At 46.2% G+C, this 20633-nt stretch overlaps 1 protein-coding gene across 10 annotated transcripts in view; it reads right to left on the bottom strand.

Moving 5' to 3' along the window:
* Positions 1-20633, bottom strand: part of LOC140458359 (neogenin-like) — a 206711-nt gene that overhangs the window by 183233 nt on the left and 2845 nt on the right. Inside the window, exon 1 of one of the 10 annotated variants that reach the window (XM_072552784.1) lies at positions 10265-10289. The exons of the other annotated variants lie outside the window; for them this stretch is intronic. The gene's annotated coding sequence lies outside the window, so the exon portion shown is untranslated. Of the gene's footprint in view, positions 1-10264; positions 10290-20633 lie in introns of those variants that run through there. 10 annotated transcript variants of the gene reach the window in all.

Below are 20633 nucleotides of genomic sequence, written 5' to 3'. Positions count from 1 at the left end.
GTTTCAGGAATACCTGCCACCCTCTGACTCTTTTGAATCATGAGTTGACAAATGTGGGTTGGGACAGCGACCCTCAGCAGGATCTCTCTTTGACTATCACAGACCAGAATCAAATCTTTTCTTTACCCAACCTGCACACACACACAAACAACAGTAGCGGAGAGGACCAACCCCAGAGATGCCCTACCCTTTATCAACTCACAATCAACTAATACTATTCAGATCCAGAGTAGAACCAAAGGAAGTTCCATTCTGTAAGTCTCATTAGTTTACATTGGATAGCAGAAACACATTCCTGACACAGGAACCTCCACCTGATCATAAAAACAGCAGGTACCATCTCCTAACAATAAATGTTTGCCAAAGATTTATTTTATGACCAGGACTGAAATATATAGTGGATTCAGTTATAATCAACACTTACTGTATGAATCCATGTACTATCCAGCAAACAGTTCACAATGCTCCCACAGCCAATCACTGTTACCACAATCACTATCATTGGTACCCACAAGCCGACAAGATACAAAATAATTACAGTTTTAAATAACACTTCATTAAAAAATTAGTTTGAAGCAAAACAATATCCTAATGACGCCAGCTCTATATCCCGGCAGGGCTCAGTATGCGTTCCAATTCAGCTGGCAATCTCATCTGCTCCTCAGGAACTCAGCATGATTTTAGTTCAAACCATAATGAGTGCAGCAAGAAGCAACAGGTGGAGGAGAAGGGGGTGGAGGAGAAGGGAGTGGAGGAAGAGGGGGGAGAGAGGGTTGAAGCATATTAGACAGAGATTGATAGATTCTTGCTAGGCAAGGGAATCAAGGTTTATTGGCAGTACATGACCATGTGGAATTGAAAACTCAAACAGAACAGCCATGAACTTACTGACTGGAATAGCTGGCATGAGGGATCGAATGATCTACTACTGTGTGTCTATACGACAGTAACAGCTTGAAGCTCAAATTGGGAAACCTACGTCTTCAAGGCCAGTAGCATTATTGGACCAAGGTTTTGAAGGTGAAGTACTTGTGCTTGACATGCTCGATACTTATATTTAACTGTGTGCAACCGGTGTGCATTAGCTGGGATTTTCTTCTGTCTCAAGAGAAAGAACAAACTGAAATAGTGGTTGTTGAATAAAGAGCTACATGTTTGCAATGTTTATAAAAGCGTGTAAAAATTGTTTCTAGTTTTATCCTTCAACACAGCTTTCTGGAATAACGATATTGGTCTTACATTCCAACAGGACAAATTGGCCTCTTCTGCCGAGCCAGGGAACAGACTCCACAAAGTTGGAGGTAAAAACAATGACTGCAGGTGCTGGAAATCAGATTCTGGATTAGTGGTGCTGGAAGAGCACAGCAGTTCAGGCAGCATCCAACGAGCAGCGAAATCGACGTTTCGGGCAAAAGCCCTTCATCAGGAATAATCCACAAAGTTGGAGGACAGTTCATCAAAGGCCATTGACAGCAGTTTTAATATCGTCCCCTCAAATTCTAGTCAGATTGACAGTCATATCTTTTGAAAGGAATTTTACTTTGTTATGAAAACTTAACCATCCAATATTCTAGAAAATGCCAACAAATCTATCAGTAAACAGTAAACTGACTATGAAGTTACCTCTACACAGTGCAATTGGAGGGATTATGGTGGTCTGCAACATTGGCAATGATGTTTGCTTCGAGATAGTCATGTCATTGAGCATGATCTCGCTATTTGTACAAATACTGACTCATGGGTCAATAACATTTAATAATTGCCTTTTTTAATGCAATATTCTTAATTCGCTTCCTGTAACTAATACCAGTACCCTCATTACACAACCCAATTTCAAACAGAATCTATCATCCTGCTGCTGGTTAATTTTCATAGGTCATGTTAAATTTCACACTCCCAAAATTCCACCTTGCTTAGCTGATACCTGCCACTCTTGATGAAGCCTGAATGATTTGGCAGTTAGATTGGAGATTAGTACAAATAATAAACTCACTGGCATAAAAGAAAAACCAAATTCAGCATTGTCATATTTGACCACAAGAAAAGCTTCTGATTATATATTTGCGCCATTACTAAAACAGCCTATTTCCACTTCTTTAACATTGCTTGACTTCACTTCTAACTCAACCCATCTGCTGCTGAAACATTAATTCATTCTTTCTCTATTTTCACACTTGACTGTCCCAATGGATGTTTTGCTCAACATCTCTTCATATAGCCTAATATTATATATTATGTCATAATGTTCCTGTAAAGCAACTTGGAACATTTTACCATATTAAAGGTGCTATCCAAATTGAAGTTGCTGCGTTTCATTTAAGGCACATTTGAATCCATGTTGCTGCATTCTATGGCTCAGTCACACCAATTTACATTCTGTGGAGTTTTTCGTCTCTTCTCGTTAGGTAATGAGCTATATTGTGACATGGGAGCAGCTGACGGTTATCAGGAATATGGCACATCCATAGTCAGATCAAATTACATTGATGGCATTTGGCAACTAAAAGAAAATGGAAGCCACAGCAGATGGTGGGCAATAGACTGATGCCAACAGTACCTCCTCCCCCCTGAAGAACACATCTGCCCCAAAGAAATGCAAGGCTACTCAATTCTCAATCTTTCTTAAGAGAGCTTTCTCAGCCAGAAATGGCAAATTTTAAAAAATGGCTCTTCACTAACTGTGCAACAACTGCCCAGGAGAACAAGATCATAGCCTTGGAGAGGTGCAGCTTCATTGAATACTTGAATGATTCAAACGATTCCAAATGCTGGCATTCAGAGTCAGCAGAAACTGCAACAACAGCAAAGGAAGACAGGTTGGAAGACACAAAAATTTGAGCAATGCAAAATAACAATCCACAAAAGCTGTCAGTAGGCACAACATCTGTCTTCAAGACCAGTTCCTAAAGTTTCAAAGAACACAAACTCAAATTTACTGATAGAAGTGATCATACAACAACACCTTGAACATGGAAAGAAAAATGTCCCAAAGCACTTCAGGAAATAATGAATAAATGGAGGGATGAACAGATAGGTTTTAATGGTGGTTTTAGAAGAGATAAGGTTGGAGATAGACAGGAAGTTAGGGAAGGAATTCTAGAGAGTAACCAGGTAATTCAGGTATATTTCAAAAAATGCTCTACCACATAGAGATGTTCTAAAATACAGCAGGCATTATAATAAAGGTTTATGTCTTGGTGGCATTTTGTTGTCTACTCTCATAGTTTAGTGATAAAACGTGGATGTGATGCAGAAATATACCAAACTGAAGACCCCAGTTTAGTAGGTACTGACTCCCACCACTGAGGTCATGGATCAACATCAAACAAAAGCTGGACATTTCAATGAGCCAATATCATTGACCAGGGATTTGGAACTTGATCTCACCACTGGATGGTGATGGAACACCCACGTAAGGCAAAAACAGAGGATACTGCAATTCTCTGTCCAACCACAAAGAGACAGTTCTCTTACGTCGAGTACCACAGTGTATCTGCACAGAAACTCAACCATATAAGAAGGCAGCTCCTTCAGAAGGCAGGTGCAAAAGAAATTGCAAAATGGAAAAGGGAACTATGACCATGGTACTCTGTCTCTGAATAAACTTAAAAATGGGCTGCACCTTCCAATAATCTAGCCGCATCAACAGCACAGTTTGAAAGTATTTTCAAGTGTCCGAGTTTATAAAACTGGACATACGTTTGAAGAAAAGATTCAGACCTCTGAGATTTCTGCAAAACAATGAGGTCATATCTGGACTGGACCTACATGATGGGCTAAATGGCCTCCATCCTGTCATGTAAATTTCTTGAGTCATTAGCACTGGTAAAGTACATTGCATAACTGTCAAATCTGTAAACATGTTTCTCTGATACTTGATTCTCCTACACCTAAACCTAACAGTGTAAATTAATTAACAGTCTCATGTTACATAGAAAGTCTGTGTCAAAGCTCAAATTTGTGGAACCAATTCCACAAAATTCACTGAGACATTTGGGTGTGATGACTGTAGGGTGGTGAGGAGAGTCACCTTGCAAATAAACACACGATACAACATAGCAATAAACTATATCATTCAGAAAAAATCTCATATCACAAGTCTCCCTGAGCTGAAGAAGAGAGACCATTTCTGAACCAGTTAGAAAATGACATTTGCTTGTGCTGTCCTCCAACTTGCCAGTGCCATTTATCTGATCTCACACAGCTATCATCAGGCTGTTATATTGCTGGATCCAAATCCCAGGAAGAGTCAGCACCTCCAGGGGAAGCAGTCTGAGCCCAAAGTACATTATACAGATGAGGTATTATTTTAAGACTGGATTTGCAATCTCATAACTTGTTTTAAATTGAACTCGAGGTGATAGGGAAACAGTCACTCTGAAAATATGAGAGGCACCTTGAATGATACATAGAAATAACAGCATTTATTTTATCCCTTCGATTTCTTGCTCCTAGCTGACCATTTCCAGCAGCTCTATGGCCTTTTCTCGGTGTTATACACTACCGATGCGAGTAATAGCTCACTGTGAAGAACTCTTGTCTTTCAATCAGTGGGTTACCGGTTCAAGTTCCACGCTACACTTCAACACTGAATCCAGGCAGCCAGTATTGAGTGTTGCTGCCTTTCAGATGAGACGCAGCCGATTATCGCAGGGTAAAGATGGGGAAAAGTATCAATAGTGAAGTTGCCATAGTTCTACCAGAATGAAGAGCTGCTCTCTCATGAGAGAGAAATGACTGGTGGTGGTTTAACCCAAGGGTCACCATTCCGCAGACAAGGGGAAAGATTGAGAAGGGTAGGTGGTAAAAATCCCATAGGACTGTTCGAAGAGCAGGAGAGTTCTCCATGGCATCTTCAGACAATATCTGTTCAGCAACTAACATCAGTTGAAAGAAGATTACATGAACATTATAACATCGCGTGGAGTTTTGCTGTGCACATACCAGCTGCCACATTTCCTAACTTACCGGGGTGTTTATATTTCAAAAGTACATCATTGGATATAAAGGTCTTGGGAATATCCTGAGGATGTAAAATGCTCTGTAAAAATTCAAGAATTTATTTTGGTTTATTATGGAGATTGCAGCTGATCAGGAACCGCTTCCTAATCCTCAAGGAAACATCCTGGCAGGGGCCCACAGTCAGGGGCAGAATCAGCATTTATTCATCCCCAGCCTCACCTCCCTCCAACTCTAGACAGCACCCAATTGCTGTCCAAGCTGAGACCAATCTCTCAATAAAACTGGTGCATATCCTTACTTATCCAACAACAGATTATCCTTTACTCACTAGACCAATAAGAGAGCTTGGATGTTTCTTATAAGTTAATTTGAAACACATGTTTTGAGCTGGGTTCCTGAGAGGTGAAGCAGATTTTTAAATCAGTAACAGGACCTGAAACTCATCAGTGCCCGTGTCACTCAGCGATCCTGTTAATATCCCATCCCCAGCTATCCTTTATTATCGCGGCAGGTAGCTATCATGTTACTGCCTAAGCATTAACACCTCTGAATGAAACAGCTGCAGCATATGCCCAATTGGAGGTGTGTGCGCTTACCCTCCCTATACTCATAGGAACAACACTCAGCAAATAGATTCCACTTGTGCAAATCTTTTGTTTAAACAGTTCTGCCATTCTCTCTCCCTGATGCTGTGCTGTGACAGCTGCATGATCATTTCAGTTGATACACCAGCTCACAAGTGCACCGATGGTTTTCCTGGAGAGCCATGTCATGGATGTTAAACAGCAACAAGTCATTTCAAGCCTGAATCCAATACGGAAATGAGTTGTTAGTTTACAGGGTGGGGAACAAGTTCCATGGTTCTGGTCTCACTCCCAATCAATGCTCAGTCACTTCTGTTATACAATATTCACACTGGTTGTGAAAAGGATCAGATTTGTCTAAAGCATCAACACTCAAACAAAAAGAACCCAGACAAAGTGGCGGTATCTGTCATGAGCATTTTCAGGAAAATGAGGGATGAAATTATGTGTAAAAAGGATTATAAAACGTTGTACTTAGAAAGTGATTCCATTGCCTATAGAATAGCACAACGTTCCTGCAGCATTAAGTTCACTGCTCAGATTCAGAAAGTGAAAGAAAGTGGCAGTTTATAAGTGCCAAGGTTTCTTTGACACCAAGAACTACCCACCAGCAACTGGCACTGCAACAGCAAATTTATACAATTATCTCAGCCCAGATATAATCAGTAACTGGACTAGTAACAACAGCAGATAAAGCATCAACACTTCCACAACACTAACAATTATTTGTGCCAAAAGCTAAAAGATAAGATACCGAACCAAATGGTTTTAGTAAAACTATTTCCATAAAACCAAGGAACAGTTTCACTATTCTCAAGAGGGGTAACTGTATTTGAAACATTAACTTTCTTTCTCTTTACAGATACTGCCAGACCTGCTGAGTTTTTTTCCAGCATTTTCTGTTTTTGTTTTGACTTTCAGCATCTGCAGTTCTTAGTTTTTTTTAAACACAGTTTCATGCTGAATCAAATGATCGCTCAGAAAGCGTTTTAGGAAAATTTATGCCTAATTCAACTTTTTTTCAGATTGTAAGACTCCTAATTTTATCAATGCAAACTGCTACCACAGCCAATGACAGCTCTGGCTCTCTCTTCCTGCCCCCATACTCATGCTATGCACATCAAAAGCATGCAACCTGTGTTGGGAACTATTTGAGGTGTATTTCACAGTTCAAGTGAAAAGAAGATTAATTACAAGCACCATTCCCCCACCAGCTAAACCTGATTCAAATCCAGTGATAATGCAGGGTCTGTCCTGATATTATTTCATTTTTCCATCAGACCCTTCTAAAGGGTTTGATCATAAGACAATAAAATATAGAAGCAGAATGAGGCCATTTGGCGCATGAAGTCTGTTCTGCCATTCAATCATGTCTGATATATTTCTCAACCCCATACTCCTGCCTTAACCCATAACCCTTGATCCCTTACCAATGAAGAATCTCAGTGATAGTTTGCAGTCTCACTCAGCCTAAACTCAATCTGATTCCTGGCAAGTGCTGAATTTGAGTGATAGCAGAAATACAATAACCATCATGAAGCATTTCCAGATCTCAGTGCTGCCCCTCCCAATCACTATCCAGTCAACTCTGTGGCAGTATAGACATTGAGTTAGAAAAATATTAGACTCAATTGGAACTCACTCAAGTCTAATTGTTTGTTGCACTCACTGACCAGACTCTCATACAACTGGTCCATTGGACACAGTACATGAACTCATTCCTACAGAAGTCAGCATTTTCAGGACAGAAGTGAGAAAATTGAACAAAAAAAAAGAGAAATGCAAGGTACTTGGTTTCTAACAGACCAGTAACAAACACATGACATGTGTTAACTATCATCACACAAGGCTCAGCAACCCAGAACCACAACTCAAAATACATTTCAGTTATTTGTAATCATCTCTTCAAACATTCCCAAGACATGTACATCACAGTGCTAGATACAGAGTGAAGCTCCCTATACACCATCCTCATCAAAACACTCTCAGGACAGGGACAGCACAGGGTTAGGCACAGAGTGAAGATGCCGCTACACTATCTCCCACTATCTCAGGACAGGGGCAAAACAATGACATGACTCATCACTTTGCATTGTTGACCCAACCAGATTCTCTCAGTTTTCTCACTTCTAGCTAATCGCAATTTCTGCCAGTTCCAAAGATATAGAGTCATAGAGATGTACAGCATGGAAACAGACCCTTCGGTCCACCCCGTCCATGCCGACCAGATATCTCAACCCAATCTAGCCCTACCTGCCATCACCCAGCCCATATCCCTTCAAAACCTTTCTACTCATTTACTCATCCAAATGCCTCTTAAATGTTGCAATTGTACCAGCCTCCACCACTTCCTCTGGCAGCTCATTCCATACACGTACCACCCTCTGTGTGAAAAAGTTGCCCCTTTGGTCTTTTTTATATCTTTCCCCTCTCACCCTAAACCTATGCCCTCTAGTTCTGGACTCCCCGACCCCAGGGAAAAGACTTTGTCTATTTATCCATGTCCCTCATAATTTTGTAAACCTCTGTAAGGTCACCCCTCAGCCTCCGACGCTCCAGTGAAAACAGCCCCAGCCTATTCAGTCTCTCTCTGCAGCTCTGATCCTCCAACCCTGGCAACACCCTTGTAAATCTTTTCTGAACCCTTTCAAGTTTCATAACATCTTTCCAACAGGAAGGAGACCAGAATTGCACGCAATATTCCAACAGTGGCCTAACCAATATCTTATACAGCTGCAATATGACCTCCCAACTCCTGTACTCAATACTCTGACCAAGAAAAGAAAGCATACCAAACGCCTTCTTCATTATCCTATCTACCTGCAACTCCACTTTCAAGGAGCTATGAACCTGCACTCCAAGGTCTCTTTGTTCAGCAACACTCCCTAGGACCTTACCATTAAGTGTATAAGTCCTGCTAAGACTTGCTTTCCCAAAATGCAGCACCTTGCATTTATCTGAATTAAACTCCATCTGCCACTTCTCAGCCCATTGGCCCACCTGGTCTGTTGTAATCTGAGGTAACCGTCTTTGCTGTCCACTACACCTCCAATTTTGGTGTCATCTGCAAACTTACTAACTGTACCTCTTATGTTCGCATCCATATTTCCAATCTCATTTGTTCTTCCATCCCTGCGATTCCCATTCTGGGAAAGCAAATCTTAGCAGGACTTAAGCACTTACTGACCACTAAAGGAAAGCATACCAAAGGCCTTCTTTGCTCGCCTTTCAAGGAGCTCCACTTTCAAGGAGCTATGAACCAGCAGTCCAAGGTCTCTTTGTTCAGCAACACTCCCATAGCTCCTTGAAAGTGGAGTCGCAGGGAGACAGGCGAGCAAAGAAGGCCTTTGGTATGCTTTCCTTTCGTGGTCAGAGTATTGAGTACAGGAATTGGGAGGTCATGTTGCGGCTGTACAGTACATTGGTTAGGCCACTTTTGGAATATTGTGTGCAATTCTGGTCTCCTTCCTATCAGAAAGATGTTGTTATGAAACTTGAAAGGGTTCAGAATTGGAGGATTGAGCTAAAAGGAAAGGCTGAACAGGCTGGGGCTGTTTTCCCTGGAGCGTCAGAGGCTGAGGGTGAGCGTATAGAGGTTTATAAAATCATGAGGGGCCTGGATAGGATAAATAGACAAAGTCTTTTCTCTGGGGTGGGGGGAGTCCAGAACTAGAGGGCATAGGTTTAGGGTGAGATGGGAAAGATATTAAAGAGACCTAAGGGGCAACTTTTTCACTCAGCGGGTGGTATGTATATGGAATGAGCTGCCAGAGGAAGTGGTGGAGGCTGGTACAATTGTAACATTTAAAAATCATCTGGATGGGTATATGAAGAGGAAGGGTTTGGGGCATAAGAGCCGGGTGCTGGCAGGTGGGACTAGATTGGGTTGGGATATCTGGTCGGCATGGACAGGTTGGACCAAAGGGTCTGTTGCCATGCTGTACATCTCTATGTTCCAGATTCTCTTCCTCACTTTCCCAACAAACACAATTGTGCTCTCCAAGAATTCCCCATCTCTTGACATTATTCTTAATCATTTCTGTTGTATTCACAGGCAGCTCCTTATCCCTCTCTATCCCTAAAATCTCCCTCTGGGTGTTAGGTCACTGCCACCCATTACACTGTGGGCATTCCAGACTCTTCCTCAGTTATTGCTGAGTACTGTCACCTCTTCCAGTCCCTGCTTCTCCATCCAGGTTTTTGATGGTTCTGATTTTGTCACTCTTAATTTCAGTTTCTCTCAACATTTCCTCTCTGTATTCATGTTGATCCTGTCCTCACTGTTCCCAATTTATCACTTATTATGATTCCTCACTGTTCCCAATTTATCACTTATTATGATTCCTTTATACCCTGTTCCCTGAATCTACCCCAGTACTCCCAAGCTTTCACTATCCAGAAATTACATACATCCTTGATTTCCTTGGTCTGTTCTCCTTATCTCAGGATTTCTGAGTCCCCCTCATAATCCCAGTGTTCAGTTTATCCTGGGGTCAGCTGGAATTCTCAGCCCCTTCCCTACACAGTATTCCCTCACTATTCCATAATTTGCTTTTCCTGATACTCCTTTCATTTCTGCTATTTTCTGCCATTACAACCTCAACAAGTACTCCCTCATTGGCAACCCTCATCATCCTGGTATTCCACATTATAAAATTCCATGATATTAAAGTTAGCATTGTCCTCCTTGTGGTATTCCCTCATTCTGCTGGTATTACCTGCATCTCCTGGTTTCTTTTCTTCATAGCTTTATTCTTTTGCTCTCCTGTTAGTTCATCTCAATACTGATGATCATTCCCTCTCCCATAACTATTATCCCAGCATTTCCTCATGATATGGTATTCCCAGTATTCTCAAATTACTCCAGTATTTCATTTCACAGTATTCCCTCATCATCCCAGTATTCATCAATTCCTCCCCAATATTCATTCATTATCCCAGTTCCCTCCCAGTATTCAGTCATTACCCCTGTACTTCCCTCCTCCCAGTAATTCTTAATTCCCTCATTCAATATCCAGTATTCCTTTTGTTCTCCTAGCATTCCATCTTTCTCCCAATATTCCCCATTTCTCTCCTAATACTCCCTTACTCACTCCTTCTCCTTGTATTCCCTCATTATCCCAATCCTACCTTCTAGTATTCCTTTCTAATCCTGATATTTTCTCTTCCTGGTATACACCCATCATTCCACAATTACCCCATTTCCCCTCTCCCTCTATTTCTCCATTATATCATTATTCCACTGGCCCCCCCATTGGCAATTCCTCATTAATTCAGTATCCCTTCTCTCTGTGCTCCCCCACTCTACTTTTTCCAGTATTCTCCATTTTCCCACTATTCTACCCTCTCTCAGTATTCCCCTTTTCCTGGTATCCCCATTATCTCAGTTTTCCCCATTTCCCCTCTCCAGGTATCCTAGTATTCCCCCTCTCGCAATATTGCCCCATTATCTGGGTATTCTTCAGTTCTCCCAGTATTTGCCCCCTCTCTCACTATTCTCCCATTACACAGGTATTCCATTATACCAATATTTCCCCCCCTCCTCAAGTATTACCCCAATATCCCAGTATTCCATTAACCCAGTAATGTCCCCCATCCCAGTATTCACCCCTCTTCCAGTATACTATTCAATATCACAGTATTCCCCATTCTCCCAGTTATACTTCCCCCCCCCCCATCACCCCCCCACTCACTACATTCCCATTATCCTGGTATTGCCCCTGTTATACTGGTATTCCTCTATTACCTCAGTATGTACTCCGTCTTGCAGTATTCCCCCATTAGCCCAGTTTTGCCCCTTCTCACAAAACTCCCCCCACTTACAGTATCCCTCATTATTCCACTATTACCCTCCCCTCCCAGTGTGCCCATTATTCTGGTATTCCCCCCTCTCCATTATTCCTCATTATCCCACTATTGCCCACCTTCCCAGCATCCCTCTATTCCCTCTCCCAGTATTCCCCATTATCCCACTGTTTCCCCATTATCTTTGTATTTTCCCTCATCCCAATATACCCCCCTCCTGATCTTCCCCCATTCTCCTGATGTCCACCCCCGTCCCATTTTCCTCCATTATCCTGGCATTTCCCCCATTCCAATATTACCCCCTCCTGTTCACCCCCTCATTACCCTGATGTTCCTCCATCCCAGTATTCCCCATTATCCTGGTATTTTCCCTCATCCTAATATTACCACCTTGATCTTCCCCACTATCCTGAATTCCTCCCCACCTATTCCCCCCAACCCACCTGGCATTCCCCCATTAAGCCAGTATCCCTCCCCCTCCACCCAGTTTTCCCATTATCCCATTATTCCCCTTCCTCCCCTCTAATCCACCATTAACCCGATGTTTCCTCCCATCCCGGTGTTCCCCCATTTTCCCAACCCTACCCCAGTATTCCTTCATTATCCCAATATTTCTCCCATCTCCTGGTATTCCTCCCCACCCCAGTATTCCCCCATTATCCCAGTATCCCCAGTATTGGCTAATGTGGTGCCACTGTTTAAGAAAGGTGGTAAGGACAAGCCAAGGAACTATAGACCAGTGAGTCTGACATTGGTGGTGGGCAAGTTGTTGGAGGGAATCCTGGGGGACAGGATGTACATGTATTTGGAAAGGCAAGGACTGATTAGGGTTAGTCAACACTGCTTTGTGTGTGGGAAATCATGTCTCACAAATTTGATTGAGTTTTTTGAAGTAACAAAGAGAATTGATATGGGCAGAGCGGTGGATGTGATCTATACGGACTGCAGTAAGGCGTTCGACAAGGTTCCCCATGGGAAACTGGTTAGCAAGACTAGAGCTCATGGAATACCAGGGAGAACTAACCACTTGGATGGAGAACTGGCGCAAAGGTAGAAGACAGAGGGTGGTGGTAGAGGGTTATTTTTTCAGACTGGAGGCCTGTGACCAGTGGAGCGCCACAAGGATCGGTGCTGGGTCCACTACTTTTCGTCATTTGTATACATGATTTGGATGTGAGCACAAGAGTTATGGATCGTAAATTTACAGATGACACCAAAATTGAAAATGTAGTGAAAAACAAAAAAGATTATCGCAGATTACAACAGGATCTTGATCAGATGGGCCAATGGGCTGAGGAGTGGCAGATGGAGTTTAACTTAGCTAAGTGCAAGATGCTGCATTTTCGGAAAGCAAATCTTAGCAGGATCTATACACTTAATGTAAGGTGCTAGGGAGTGTTGCTGAACAAAGAGACCTTGGACTGCTAGTTCATAGCTCCTTGAAAGTGGAGTCGCAGGGAGACAGGATAGTGAAGATGATGTTTGGTATGCTTTCCTTTATTGGTCAGAATATTGAGTACACAAGTTGGGAGGTCACGTTGCGGCTGTACAGGGCATTGGTTAGGCCACTGTTGGAATATTGCGTGCAATTCTGGTCTCCTTTCTATCGGAAAGATGTTGTGAAACTTGGAAGGGTTCAGAAAAGATTTACAAGGATGTTGCCAGGGTTGGAGGATTTGAGCTATAGGGAGAGGTCGAATAGGCTGGGGCTGTTTTCCCTGGAGCGTCGGAGGCTGAGGGGTGACCTTATAGAGGTTTATAAAATCATGAGGGGCATGGATAGGATAAATAGACAAAGTCTTTTCCCTGGGGTGAGGGAGTCCAGAACTGGAGCGCATTGGTTTTGGCTAAGAGGGGAAAGATATAAAAGAGACCTATGGGGCAACTTTTTCATGTAGAGGGTGGTACGTGTATGGAATGAGCTGCCAAAGGAAGTGGTGGAGGCTGGTACAATTGCAATACTTAAAAGGCATTTGGAGGGTATATGAATAGGAAGGGTTTGGAGGGATATGGGCCGGATGCAGGCAGGTGTGACTAGATTGGGTTGGGATATCAGGTCAGCATGGACAAGTTGGACAGAAGGGTCTGTTTCCATGCTGTACATCTCTATGACTCTACGATTCCCCTCCCCAGTGTTCTCCCCATTATCGCAAAACACCACTCATAGTATTCTCCCTCGCTCCTGGTGTTTCTCCCTCTCCTGGTGAACCCCCCCATTATCCCAGCATTCTTCCTCTACCGGTATCCCCTCTGCTCCCCCACCCCCCACCATTTCCCCAAATCAACCTGCCTGGTATTTTCCCCTTCTCCTAGTGATCACCTCTCTCCTGGTATTTCTCCCCCTTGTTTCAGTATTCCCACCCCTCCTGGTATTCCCCCGTTATCCCAGTATTCCACCACCTCTCCGGCTGTTCCGCCCATTATTCCAGTATAACCCCTTCTCCTGGTATTCTTCACACCTCTCCCAGTATTCCCATTATCCTGATGGTCTGCCCAATCTCCTGGTATTCTCCCCAGTGTTCCCCCATTAGCCTGGAATTCCCCCATCTCCCAGAAATATAACCCTACTCCCATTGCTTTCCCATTATCTCCATAATTTCCTCCTTCGCCTGGTGTCCCCCCCTCCTTTCCCAAAGATCCCCCCACCTTCGCCCACTAATCTTCCTCTTCTCTCAGTAATTCCACCTCTTTCCCAGCGTTCCCCTCATTATCCTGATCTTCACCATTATCCCATTGTTCTTCCCATTATTCCAGTATTCTCCCTATTATCCTGATATTCTCCTTTTATCCCAGCGATCGCCCCCTTCTCCTGGTAATTCCCACCCGCACAACCTCCCCCTTCCAGAGTTACTCCCATTCCCCCGGTGTTCCCCCTTCTCCTGGTGTTCCCACCTCACCCGGTATTCCCCCACTCTCCTGGTACCTTCCCTCTCCCCCGACCCCACCCATCAACATTCCTCCATTATCCCAGTGCTCGCCCTCCACTCCCAGTATTCCCCATTATCCTTGTATTCCCCTCCTCTCCTGTCTATTCATCCATTATTCCAGTATTACCCCTCTCCTGCTGTTCCCCATTACTGCAGTATTTCCCCCTCTCCCAGTATTCCCCAACATCCCCCTCCTCTCTCGATTACTGCCATAATACCAGCTCCCCCCGTCCCCTCCATTCCCCACTATCCAGGTATTTCCTCCCTCCTCTCCCAGTACTCCCCCCCATTATCCTAGTATTCCCTCACTCCTCTCCTGATATTCCCCTCACTATCACAGTATTCCCTCCCTCCGCTACCGGTATTCTCCCCACTATCCCGTTATGCCCTCTGCCAATATTCCTCCCATTATCCCACTATTCCCCCCACTATCCCGGTAACTCGTCCCTCCTCTCCTGCTATTTTACCCACTATCACCATATTCCCTCCCACCTCTCATGGTATTCCCCCCCCCCCCCCCCATATCCCAGTATTCACTCCCTCCTCTCCCAGTATTCCTCCACTACCCCAGCATTCCCTCCCTCCTCTCCCAGTATTCCCCCACTATCCTGGTAATCCCTCCCTTCTCTCCTGGTATTTCCTCCACTATCCTGGTATTCCCTTCCTCCTCTCCTGGTATTCACCACCCCCCCACCACTATCACACCATTCCCTCCCTCCTCTCTCAGAATGCCCCCACTTTCCTAGTAATCCCTCTCTCCTCTCCCAGTATTTGCCCCACTATCCTGGTATACCCCACTATCACGCCATTCTCTCCTGGCATTCCCCCCACTATCCCAGTAGTCCCCCCACTATTAAGGTATCCCCTCGTTCATCTCCTGGTATTTACCCCACCATCCCAGTACTGCCTCCCCTCCTCTCCCTGTATTCCCCCTTCCATTCCCTGTCTTCCCTCCCTATTCCAGTATTCCCCCCACCATCCAGGTATTCCCTCCCTCCTATCCTGGTATTCACCGCTCCACTATCCCAGTATCCCCCTTCCCATCCCAGTATTTCCTCCCCATGATCCCGGTATTCCCTCACTATCCCAGTATGCCTCCCCACTATCCCGGTATTCCCTCCTCGTTCTCCCAGTATTTCCCCCCTCCTATCCTGGTATTCCTTCCCCTCGAACCCAGTATAGCCCCCCCACCTATCCTATTTCATCCCACTATCCCATATTCCTCTCCACACTATCCCGGTATTCCCTCCACCATCCTGGTATTCCCCCCACCATCCCAGTATTCCCTGCAAACTATCCTGGTATTCTCCCCACTATCCTGGCTTTCCCTCCCCCACTATCCCACTTTTCCACCCACTCTCCTGTATTCCCTCCCCACTCTCCCGTATTCCCTCCCCACTATGCCAGTAGTCCCTCCCTATCCCGGTATTCCTTCCATCCTCCATATCCCAGTATTCCCTTCCTCCACACTATCCCGATATTCCCTCACCCACTATCCCAATATTCCACCCACTCTCCCGGTATCCCCTCACCACTCTCATCGCTATCCCGGTATTCCCTCCCTGTCCCGGTATTCCTTCCATTCTCCATATCCCGGTATTCCACCCTCCCCATTATCCTGGTATTCTCTCCCTTCACACTATCCCAATATTCCCTCCCCACTATCCTGGTATTCCCTCTCCCACTCTCCTCACTATCCCAGTATTCCCCCCTCCCCATTATCCTGGAATTCCATCCCTACCCCGGTATTCCCTCCCTCTCCACTATCCCGATATTCCCTCCCCACTATCCCGGTATTCCCCCCCTCCCCACTATCCCAGTATTCCTCCCCCACTATCCTGGTACTCCTCCCCCTCCCGCTCTATCCTGGTGTTCCCTCTGAACCCGCTATTAACCCCTCCCCATTATCCGAGTATTCCCTCTCCACTATCCCAGTATTCCTTCCCTCCCCAATATCCCGTCATTCCCTCCCCACTATCCCACAGTATTCCCCCTGCCCCACTATCCCAGCATTCTCTCCCTCCCATCCCGGTATTTCCTCACTCCTATCCCTTGTATTCCTCCCTCCCTCCCTACTATCCAGGTATTCCCTCCCTTTCTCCTATCCCAGTATTTCCTCCCTCTCCCGGAATTCTCCCCTCCCTCCCCTTATCCCTGTATTCCCATCACTCTCCCTATCCTGGTATTCCCCCATCCCAGTATTCACACTCTCCCTCCATATCCTGGTATTCCCTCCCTCCCCTATCCCGGTATTCCCTCCCTTCCTCCTATCCTGGTATTACCTCTCTAATCCAGTGGTATTACCTCCCTCCCCCAATCACGGCACACCCTCCCGCCCCCATCCCAGTATTCCCTCCTTATCCTGGTATTCCCACCTCCCTCCCTCCTACCCCGGTATTCCCTCCTGCACCCCCCCCATTCCAGTATTCCCCCCATTCCAGTATTCCCTTCCCCTATCCCAATACACTCTCCCTTCCTCCCTATTCCGGTACTCCACCCTCTCTCAGCCATCCCGGTATTCCCTCCCCCATCCCAGTATTCCCACCTCCCACTCCCTTTTCCCGGTATTCCCTCCTATCGCCGGCATTCCCTCCCACTCCCTATCCCAGTATTTCCCCCATCCCACTATTCCATCCCTGTATCCCGGTATTCCCCCCCGTCCTGGTATTCCCTCCCCCTACCCCGGTATTGCCCCCTTTCCTGGTATTCCCTACCCCCATCCCGGTATTCTCCCTATCCCGGTATTCCCCACTGCCCCAATATCCCCTCCCCCTATTCTGGTATTCCCTCCCCTTATCCCGGTATTCCCTCCCCATTCCGGTATTCCCCCTTGTCACAGTATTCCCTCCCCCTATCCCGGTACTCCCCTGTCCCAGTATTCCCATCCTCCTATCCTGGTATTCGACCCAACCCTGTATTCCCCCGTCCCAGTATACCCTCCCCCATCCTGGTATTCCCCCATCCCGGTATTCCCTACCCCATCCCGGGATTCCTCCCCCCCCATCCCGGTTTCCCGTCCCGTTATTCCCGCACCAACCTGGTATTCCCCCGTCCCAGTATTCCTTACCCTGTCCCAGTGTTTTCCCCGTCCCGGTATGACCTCCCCCATCCCAGTATACCCTGTGCCAGTATTCTGTCCCCTATCTCAGTATTCCCCCCATCCCAGTCTCCCCCCCCGTCCCAGTATTCCCTCCCACTATCCCGGTATTAGCCCCCCATGTCCATCCCGGTATTCCCCCGTCCTAGTATTCCCTCCCCCAACCCAATATTCCCTCTCCCATCCCGGAATTCACCAGTCCCAGTATTCCCTCCCCCTATCCCGGTATTCCCTTCCCCATCCTGGTATTCCCCCATCCTAGTATTCACCCCGTCCCAGTATTCCCTTCCCCTATCCCGGTATTCCCCCTCATCCCAGTATTCCCTCCCCCTATCCAGGTACTCCCCCCTACCCCAGTATTCCCTCCCCTATCCTGGTATTCCCACCTCTTCTCAGTATTCCTCCCCATCCCACTTTTCCCTCCGCCTATCCGGGTATTTTCCCCTGTCCCGGTATTCCCCCGTCCCGGTATTCCCTCCCCCTGTCCCGGTATTCCCCCTGTCCCAGTATTCCTTCCCCCTGTCCCAGTATTCCCTCCCTGTCCCTGTATTCCTGATCCCCCTGTCCTGGTATTCCCTCCTCCCCATTCTTGTATTCACTCCCTCATCCCAGTATTCCCATCTGTCCTGGTATTCCCATCCGTCCTGGTATTCCCATCTCAGTATTCCCTCCCCCGTCCCAGTATTCCCTCCTCCATCCCGGTATTCCCCCCCTTCGTGGTATTCCCTCCCCCATCCCGGTATTCTCACCGTCTCAGTATTCCCTCCCCCACCCCACTTTTCCCTCCACCTATCCCGGTATTCCCTCCCCCTGCCCCCATCCCAGTATTTCCCCTGTCTCAGTACTCCCCCCATCCCTACATTCCCCTCCTCGTATTCCCACCTCCCCATCTCTGTATTCCCTCCCCTTATCCCGGTATTCCCACCGTCATTCCCCCCTGTCCCAGTATTCCCTCCCCCATCCCAATTTTCCCTCCGCCTATCCCAGTATTCTCCCCCGTCACAGTATTCCCTTCCCCTGTCCCGGTATTTCCTCCCCCATCCCAGTATTCCCTCCCCTTGTCCCGGTATTTCCTCCCCCATCCCAGTATTCCCTTCCCCTGTCCTAGTATTCCATCCCCCTATCCCGCTATTCCCCCCTTCCCGGTATTCCCTCCCCCATCCCGGTATTCCCCACTGCCCCAGTATTCCCTCCCCCACCCCACCTTTCCCTCATCCTATCCCGGTATTCCCCCCGTCTCAGTCTTCACTCCCCCTGTCCCAGTAATCCCCCCCATCCCTGCATTCCCTTCCCCCTGTCCCGGTATTCCCCCCATCCCAGTATTCCCATCTGTCCCAGTATTCCCTCCCCATCCCAGTATTCCCATTTATCCTGGTATTGCTTCCCCCTAACCCGGTATTCCCGTCCCAGTATTCTCTGCCCGGTCCCGGTATTCCCTCCCCCATCCCGGTATTCCCCCTGTCCCGGTATTCCCTGCCCCCAACCCGGTGTCCCTGTCCCAGTACTCCCTCCCCTCTCTCCCCTCCACGCCTCTCCCCTCCCCCACCCACCCCACCCACACACACAACAGTGTGAATTAGTACTTCAGATCTGTGTTCACTGGGGAAGACACAAGCAATCTGCCTGAGGTAACAGTGGTTGAAGGACCTGAACTTAAGGGAATTTATATTTGCCAGGAACTGCTGTTGGAGAGACGGGTTAGGTCTGAAGGTTGATAAGTCCCCAGGGCCTGATGGTCTACATCCCAGGGTACTGAAGGAGGTGGCTCGAGAAATCGTGGATGCGTCGGTGATTATTTTCCAGAGTTCGATAGATTCGGGATCAGTTCCTGCGGATTGGAGGGTGGCTGATGTTATACCACTTTTTAAAGGTGGGAGAGAGAAAAGAGGAAATTATAGACCAGTTAGTCTGACCTCAGTGATGGGAAAGATGCTGGAGTCTATTATAAAGGATGAAATTACAACACATCTGGATAGTAGTAACAGGATAGGTCAGAGTCAGCATGGATTTATGAAGGGGAAATCATGCTTGACTAATCTTCTGGAATTTTTTGAGGATGTAACTCTGAAGATGGATGAGGGAGATCCAGTAGATGTAGCGTACTTGGACTTTCAGAAAGCTTTTAATAAAGTCTCACATAGGAGGTTAGTGAGTAAAATTAGGGCGGAAGGTATTGGGGGGAAAAGTAATAACTTGGATTGAAAGTTGGTTGGCTGAGAGGTAACAAAGAGTAGTGATAAACAGCTCCATTTCGGAATGGCAGGCAGCGACCATTCCGAAATGGTCACTGGTACCGTAGGGATCAGTGCTGGACCGCAGCTTTTTACAATATAATGTTAATGATACAGAAGACGGTATTAGCAATAACATTAGTAAATTTGCTGGGTGACAGGGTGAAATGTGAGGAGAATGTTAGGATATTACAGGGTGACCTGGACAGGTTAGGTGAGTGGTCAGATACATGGCAGATGCAGTTTAATGTGGATAAATATGTGATTGTCCATTTTGGCGGCAAGAACAGGAAGGCAGATTACTACCTAAATGGAATCAATTTAGGTAAAGGGGTAGTACAAAGAGATCTGGGTGTTTTTGTACACCAGTCAATGAAGGTGAGCATGCAGGTACAGCAGGTAGTGAAGAAGGCTAATAGCATGCTGGCCTTCATAACAAGAGGGATTGAGTATAGAAGCAAAGAGGTTCTTCTGCAGCTGTACAGGGCCCTGGTGAGACCACACCTGGAGTAGTGTGCGTAATTCTGGTCTCCAAATTTGAGGAAAGACATTCTGGCTTTTGAGGGAGTGCAGCATAGGTTCACGAGGTCAATTCCTGGAATGGCAGGATTACCTTACACCGAAAGACTGGAGCGACTGGGCTTGTATACCCTTGAGTTTAGAAGACTGAGGGGGGGGATCTGATTGAGACGTATAAGATTATTAAAGGATTGGACACTCTGGAGGCAGGAAACATGTTTCCGCTGATGGGTGAGTGCTGAACCAGAGGACACAGCTTAAAAATACTGGGTAGGCCATTTAGGACAGAGATGAGGAGAAACTTCTTCACCCAGAGAGTGGTGGCTGTGTGGAATGCTCTGCCCCAGAAGGCAGTGGAGGCCAAGTCTCGGGATTCATTTAAGAAAGAGTTGGATAGAGCTCTCAAGGATAGTGGAATCAAGGGTTATGGAGACAAGGCAGGAACAGGATACTGATTAAGGATGATCAGCCATGATCACATTGAATGGTGGTGCAGGCTCAAAGGGCA

The sequence above is a fragment of the Chiloscyllium punctatum genome, chromosome 33, assembly GCF_047496795.1.
Source record: "Chiloscyllium punctatum isolate Juve2018m chromosome 33, sChiPun1.3, whole genome shotgun sequence".
In the NCBI taxonomy this organism is placed as follows: domain Eukaryota; kingdom Metazoa; phylum Chordata; class Chondrichthyes; order Orectolobiformes; family Hemiscylliidae; genus Chiloscyllium; species Chiloscyllium punctatum.
This window is presented reverse-complemented; position numbering and strand designations above follow the sequence as displayed.